The sequence below is a fragment of the Zingiber officinale genome, chromosome 2A, assembly GCF_018446385.1.
Source record: "Zingiber officinale cultivar Zhangliang chromosome 2A, Zo_v1.1, whole genome shotgun sequence".
Classification (NCBI taxonomy): Eukaryota; Viridiplantae; Streptophyta; class Magnoliopsida; order Zingiberales; family Zingiberaceae; genus Zingiber; species Zingiber officinale.
Genome location: NC_055988.1, coordinates 159,075,228 through 159,083,298, shown reverse-complemented (window position 1 = coordinate 159,083,298; position 8,071 = coordinate 159,075,228).

The following is an 8,071-nucleotide window of genomic DNA, read 5'->3' as shown; positions in this document are numbered from 1 at the left end:
CTACATCACTGCTGATGTTAACAAAAAGCCTTACCTAACTTCCTCTTCCTCTTCTTCGGTGATGGTAGTGCAGTAAGAAATCTACTGATGGTGGCAGTGAATCCGGCTGCCGGAAGAATGAAGAGGGGGAGGCAGTGGCGTCGGGCGACAGGTCGTGATCACAGAGATGCTTGTCTCGGACTACTCTACTTCTGTCCACAACCCGGAGAGATATCTAAGGCACAGGGAAGACGGAGCAGAGATTAGGGCAAGGGAGGCAGCGGCGCTAGGCAGAGAAATGCAACACAATGGTCGCCAGAGAGATCAAACCGTGGTCGTCGGCTTCAAGCTAGGGCACGGCGTCGGTTGTAGTGCGTCGCCGCTGCTCCGTGTGACGGCGGCGGCGGCGGAAAGACGCAACAGGAGGGCGATAGTAGGTTGGCGGTGGCAGATTGTCGTCGGCGCTTGGGGAAGAGGAGCGGCACTCAGCGGGAGGCTAGGGCAGAGGATCGGGAGAAAAGAGGAATAAAAGGAGAACCGCTCGTGCGGCGCCGGTTAGGACACGGGGAAGGAGTCGGGCGCGCGTGGGTTCGGCAAGGAAGAGAAAACAGAGGAAAGAAGAAAAAGAAATAAAGAAAAGAAATAAAAGAAAATTAAAGGAAAAAGTAAACTTTTCCTCACTTAAATGGGTAGCCTAAACAGGCTTTCCCGGACCCTGTTTTATCCCCGTTAACTCGTCCGTACGAGCTCCAAAAAATTCTCGAAAAATATCCAAAAATTTTGAAAAATTCCCTTATTAATATTCGCCTATTTTTGATATTTTACAGTTAGGTCCTGCTTTATGTTTGATCCCTGTGTCTGAGTGTGCAGGAGCTTAGGAGCACAGGAAGTCGAGCGGAAGACGCAGCTAGCCAGAAGGACGACACGGGAAGGGAGCCGATGGGCTCGGTGCATCCGAAGGACGAGAGAGCTGCGGAAGAGTACTCCGGTGGGCGTGAAGAGCGTGCGCGGCATTCGAGAGACGTTAAGCCGGGACGGAAGGCTGCTCGAGGAGAAGGCCGGGAATTGGGTTCGGGTGAGCCCTATTCCGGTTGGCCGCAACACCCAAAAGATCGGAGCGTTGGAAGTCAAAGCAAGCTGGAAATGAAGCTAAGAAGCTGAGCTGCCAGCTTGAAGGCGTCTTCAACCAGGTTGAAGGCGCCTTCAGCCAGGTTGAAGGCGCCTCCAGCTTGAAGGCGCCTTCAGCCAGGTTAAAGGCGCCTTCAACCCAGTCAATCCGACCGTTTGCCTTCGGATAGAGTTCTATCCGATCACTCGCTTAGAGGCGCCTTGGACCCTCGTTGGAGGCGCCTTGGAGCTTCGAGATCAGATTTCCAGAGGTTATTTAAAGGCCCCTGGAGCTAGGAATTCAACAACAACTCAAGCAATCATTGTGTAGTCATTCTAGCAATAGTTCTAAGCTTTCAAAGTGTAAAAGACTTCTCCGCCTTCAGAGAAGGAGAATTTTTCTACTGAGCTTTTCATCGCCCTGGATTAACAACCGTCTTGGTTGTAACCAGGTTAAATCCTGGTCTTCTCTGTCTTTCTATATTTTCATATTGCTTTATTAATTTATCACTATTGCACTAATTGAGCTGAAAGTAAGAGGAGGGTATATTTTATTTTTTGTTTGCAGCAATTCATCCCCCTCTTGCCGGCCTCCGCTGCACCTACAATTGGTATCAGAGCCTGATCGCCTCAGAAGGACTAACCGCCAATTGAAGCACAACGATCAAAACGATGGCCGGAGACAGTGACTACCCACCTGCATTCGAGGGGGAGTTTGCTTCATGGAAGCAAAAGATGGAGGTATACCTTAACTATGATTTTTCTATTTATTTAATAATGAAATTTGGTTATAAAGCACCAAAGAAAGCAAACGGAGAAGAGCTCGAGAAATACCTCTGGAACGAGAGGCAACGTGACGAGTTTATGGTAAATGCACGAGCTGAATTTCATCTTCTAACCACAATACCAAATGAAGATCTCGACAAAGTCGGAGAGTACAATAGCGCAAAAGAACTTTGGGAAAAGTTCTTAAAACTCCACGAAGAACAAATTGAAGTTGAATCCGACTCCTCGATGGACACTGATCCGACGTCAGAAGAGTCCGAAACTGAGGTAAGTGCCGAGACAGAACCAGTAACCGAACTCCATCTTGAAGACCTAGAATGCTCATCACAAATGAGCATCGATGAAGGGGGAGAAACATCAGAAGACTAAAATAACTCAACAGGGGGAGAATCAACCGCCGACAAGGTAAGTCAGGTATGGTCTCCACCTCTTGGCAAATTAATTGTTTCAATTGAAATAATGCCGAAAGGTTTTCGTGAATTACAAATTATTTTGTCGAAAGAATATTTTAAATTAAAAACTGAAAAACTATTAAAGAATATTGAGTTAAAAGACACAATTTGTCAATTAAAAGATTTTGACAAACTAACAATAGAAAATGTATAATTTTTTGCATGCTCAATATTTTTTGCCATAATTCTAAAAAACTGTGAATTAAGAACTTATGAGAAGTTAAAATGGAAATTTAAAAATCATAATGTTTGATCTTAGTTGAAATATTAGACTTAGCGCTTTCAGAGAAGGAAATTAAATAGTAAATTTCTTTATAAAGCTTTGTCAAGGAAGTAGTTGTTGCTCCAATAACCAAGAAGGTTTAGTGTCTCGCCATGACCTGGAAGCAGAAACATTGAAATGAAAGGTTTAATTAACTTTCTGAAAAAACATTTAAAAATTAGAATTAAATAATGCTTTGAAAGTTTAATCAAACATTTTTGAAAATTTTGTTTATAAATTCATTGGTAGAAATATTTTTTCTGGAAAGTTCTGTTTGAAAATTCATTTACTTAGAATTTTTTTTTAAGTTTCCTCTAATTAGGACCCCATTTTTGCTGTGATCAAAGGGGGAGAGAAAATTACAAGTTTAGGGGGAGAGTTAGGAAAATTAAAATTTTTACCTATTTTTTTCAAAATGTATTGCAATTTTATTTATTGCAAAAGTTATGCTTAACTGCTTAGTTTAAGGAAGTCGAGCAGAAGGCGCAGCTAGCGAGAAGGACGGCACGGGAAGGGAGTTGACGGGCTCTGTGCGTCCGAAAGACGAGAGAGCTGCGGAAGGGTACTCCGGTGGACGTGAAGAGCGTGCGCGGCGTTCGAGGGACGTTAAGCCGGGACGGAAGGCTGTGTTGGAGGATCGGTGGCCGGCTTGAAGGGGGGTTGGATAGGCGGCGCCCCCAAATCGATTGCTTCCTACGTATTCGTTAGCACAGCGGAATACAAAGAATACAAATACGAATACAAAAGCTAAATACTAAATACAAGAATGGAAATGCAAACCGCTAATACGTTTGTTTACGTGGTTCGGAGATGATGCTCCTACTCCACGGCTGTCCGTAAGGTGGACGATCCCTCAATCCGTCGGTGGATTAGTCCCCGGCAAACTCCGGCTAGCTCAACCTCCTTGTGGGTGGAGAAACCTCACCACAACACTCTCCAAAAACACTTGGACACAAGGGAACCTTTGAGAATTTAGAGACTACTAATTAGGCTTTAACTAAGTCTAATTTCGTCGCCTTGGCCGGCCATACCAAGCTCCTTCTTATAGAGCTTGGAACAAATCAGAACCTGATTTGCCCGTTACCAGTCGACTGGTCCTTGCACCAGTCGACTGATGCCAGCCCAACGGCTCTCTGCTAAGTGCATCAGTCGACTGGTCCATACACCAGTCGACTGCTACAGTACGCTACAGTGCGCTACAGTAACTGCTACAGTGCCGCTACAGTAAAACCCTAAAACTAGGATTTTACTCCGAGTACAATCTCTCATGCACTCGTACCCTCACGACTCATTTGACTCTTCTTTGCAGCCTTGACCTCTTGCCTTCAAGCCTACTTCCTTTGGCTCTCGTCCCTCGGATGCATCCAAGCCCGCGGCTTGTCTCCAATGCCATCCTTCGCGTATGCCTCGAAGTCGCTTCCCTCGGCCATTGTCCTTGCTGCCTTGTCCATGGTCCCTCGGATGCTCCATCCTTCACCGGACCCGAAGCTGTCAACCTGAGTCACATGTGTCACCTGTAGTCCTGCACAACTCAAGTACACATATCAAATAACAAGGGTAAACCTAACTTAAACCCTTTGCCCAAACACCAAAACACATGGTCCCACGAACCATTGGGATTACTCCAACAATCTCCCCCTTTTTGGTGTTTGACAATACGTTTAAGTTAGGGAAAACAAATAGCAAAACAAACATGCTAAAACAAATGGACTTACGATGCCAAGGCTACACACTTGGACTTACACCGCCGAATGGACTTACGTTGCCAAGGCTACACACTTGGCAACCGCCGAATAAATGTATCATGTATTGGAACCTATCCCAAGGCTCCCCCTACACCTATGCTCCCCAAATTTTGTGGAGAGGTCTATTGTACCCTTGTCTACTTGGGAAAAATACATTACAAAATGTATCTATCACCAATCCCAAGATTGACACAAAATTCAAAACTAGCTAAATGGTTCAATTGAACCTTGACCTAAAGTCCTAGTTTTGGCTTCCTCTTGATGTATGTGCCCATACCAACCCACAATGCATCCCTAGCATTGGTTTATATGACATCTATACATCCAAAACCAATTATCATGCAATATGACCCTTAATGTCATATTTCCTTGCATGAAACATAAACCATGTGTGCCAAATCCCTGGGTTTGAGACTCAAATCCATCTCCAAACCTTTTGGCACACTCCATGGCTCCTCTAGACTCCCAAGTAGTACCCACCTGAGATCCATTGGCCATGGGTCCCAAATTGACTCTTAGAGCTCCCCCTAGAGCTCTTAGCCTTAGCCACCTCCCTAGGTGACTCATCTATTGTGGCTAGGCCACAATGATGTCCCTTAGAAGATCTCCTTATCTTCTTGACCTTGGACACATCATCCTTGCCATAGTCATATGCAACCCTAGCATATTTCTTTTTATTGGCCTTGGATGACTCTCCCTTGCCCTTATCATGTGCCACCCTAGCACATGGTCTCCTTTTGGCCTTGGAGGGACTAGATCGGTATCCCAAACCCGATCTATCATTGTTGGGTCTTTGACTACCCAACACCATACTTAGTCCCTTAGATCCAATAGTGAATCTCTTAAGGAATTTCTCTAAACCATCAAGCTTTGCCTTCAAAGCTTGATTCTCCCTTTCTAGGTTCCTAAACCTAGAGTCAACATGTCCACCTTGGACATTCCTAGACCTACCCTTTCTAGGCATATGTCTCCCCTTCTTGGGATTAATGCCTTGGTTCTCTATTACCTTCTTCTCCTTAGATAATGAGAATTTAACTTGCCTAGGTCTATCATGCATAGGTCTCCTAGGGTTATGATCAACATTTACCCTATTCCTATCATGATATCTAAAACCAAAATTTTGCATGGGTAAATAATAAGAATTATTTCTAACATGCATGGAGGATTTTAAATTTGAATTAAACTTCAAGTTAGGATATACCTCCCTTACCCTTGAAGCTCCCCCTTGACACTTGCTTCTCTTCTTCTTCTCCCATTTCTTTAGATGCGCTAGCTTCTTAATTTCTCCCTTCTTGGGGCATTTGGTGTGGTAGTGGCCCTTCTCTCCACACGTGAAGCATATGATGCGCAATCTCCTCCTTTGGGCTTCTTCATTCCTACCACCCATGTTAGCATTTAAAATAACTTGATTGAGTTTAGGAATTACCTTCTTCTTACCCATAGGACATCTACTCTTGTAGTGTCCCCTTTCATTGCACCCGAAGCACACAATGTGATCTTTTGATTTTGCTTCGGTGGAGGTGCTCACTAGGTTGACCTCCAAGACCTCTTCTTCATCCTCTTCACTTGTCTTGGACTTTTCTTCAACCCTTGAGGATGTCTCCTCATCCACACTAGTGGATAGCATTTCTTTATCCTTCTCCTCTATCTCCTCGGATGTTGAGCGTGACTCAACTTCCGTTTGCTCCTCCTCAACTTGAGCAATTAAACCCATCTCCTTGGGTTCTTCTTCTTCTTGTGTAGGTTTAGGTTCTTCCCGTAGAACCATCTTCACCTTGCTCCACAAATCGTGGGCGTTCTCATAGTCACCTACACGACTTATCATGTTAGAAGGCAAAATTTCAATCAATATTGATATTACCTTTGAATTTGCCTCCGATCGTGAGGTTTGCTCCTCCGTCCAATGTCGTGTTCGGAGCTTCTTTCCTTTCTTGTCTCTTGGGGCTTCAAATGGTTCTTCGACGACCATCATTGTGTCCCAATCCGTGTCGAAGAAAACCTCCATCCTCATCATCCAATACGTGATGTCCCCAAGGCTTCCTCCTTCAAATTTTGGAGGGACAATAAACCCGGCCATCTTATGCTTCCTTGGCGGTTAGTTCAACGGAGAGCGTCCTCGCTCTGATACCACTTGTTGGAGGATCGGTGGTTGGCTTGAAGGGGGGTTGGATAGACGACGCCCCCAAATCGATTGCTTCCTACGTATTCGTTAGTACAGCGGAATACAAAGAATACAAATACGAATACGAAAGCTAAATACTAAATACAAGAATGGAAATGCAAACCGCTAACACGTTTGTTTACGTGGTTCGGAGATGATGCTCCTACTCCACGGCTGTCCGTAAGGTGGACGATCCCTCAATCCGTAGGTGGATTAGTCCCCGGCAAACTCCGGCTAGCTCAACCTCCTTGTGGGTGGAGAAACCTCACCACAACACTCTCCAAAAACACTTGGACACAAGGGAACCTTTGAGCACTTAGAGACTACTAATTAGGCTTTAACCAAGTCTAATTTCGTCGCCTTGGCCGGCCATACCAAGCTCCTTCTTATAGAGCTTGGAACAAATCAGAACCTGATTTGTCCGTTACCAGTCGACTGGTCCTTGCACCAGTCGACTGATGCCAGCCCAACGGCTATCTCAACGGCTCTCTGCTACAGTGCATCAGTCGACTGGTCCATACACCAGTCGACTGCTACAGTACGCTACAGTAACTGCTACAGTGCGCTACAGTACTGCTACAGTGCCGCTACAGTAAAACCCTAAAACTAGGATTTTACTCCGAGTACAATCTCTCATGCACTCGTACCCTCACGACTCATTTGACTCTTCTTTGCAGCCTTGGCCTCTTGCCTTCAAGCCTACTTCCTTTGGCTCTCGTCCCTCGGATGCATCCAAGCCCGCGGCTTGTCTCCAATGTCATCCTTCGCGTATGCCTCGAAGTCGCTTCCCTCGGCCATTGTCCTTGATGCCTTGTCCATGGTCCCTCGGATGCTCCATCCTTCACCGGACCCGAAGCTGTCAACCTGAGTCACATGTGTCACCTGCAGTCCTGCACAACTCAAGTACACATATCAAATAACAAGGGTAAACCTAACTTAAACCCTTTGCCCAAACACCAAAACACATGGTCCCACGAACCATTGGGATTGCTCCAACAGGCTGCTCGAGGAGAAGGCCGGGAATTGGGTTCGGGTGAGCCCTATTCCAGTTGGCCGCAATCACCCAAAAGATCAGAGCGTTGGAAGTCAAAGCAAGCTGGAAATGAAGCTAAGAAGCTGAGCTGCCAGCTTGAAGGCATCTTCAACCAGGTTGAAGGTGCCTTCAGCCAGGTTGAAGCCGCCTCCAGCTTGAAGGCGCCTTCAGCCAGGTTGAAGGCGCCTTCAACCCAGTCAATCCAACCGTTTGCCTTCGGATAGAGTTCTATCCGATCACTCTCTTAGAGGCGCCTTGGACCCTCGTTGGAGGCGCCTTGGAGCTTCGAGATCAGATTTCCAGAGGCTATTTAAAGGTCCCTGGAGCTAGGAATTCAACAACAACTCAAGCAATCATTGTGTAGTCATTCCTAGCAATAGTTCTAAACTTCCAAAGTGTAAAAAGCTTCTCTGCCTTCAGAGAAGGAGAATTTTTCTACTGAGCTTTTCATCGCCCTGGATTAACAACCGTCTTGGTTGTAACCAGGTTAAATCCCGGTCTTCTCTGTCTTTCTATATTTTCGTATTGCTTTATTAATTTATCACT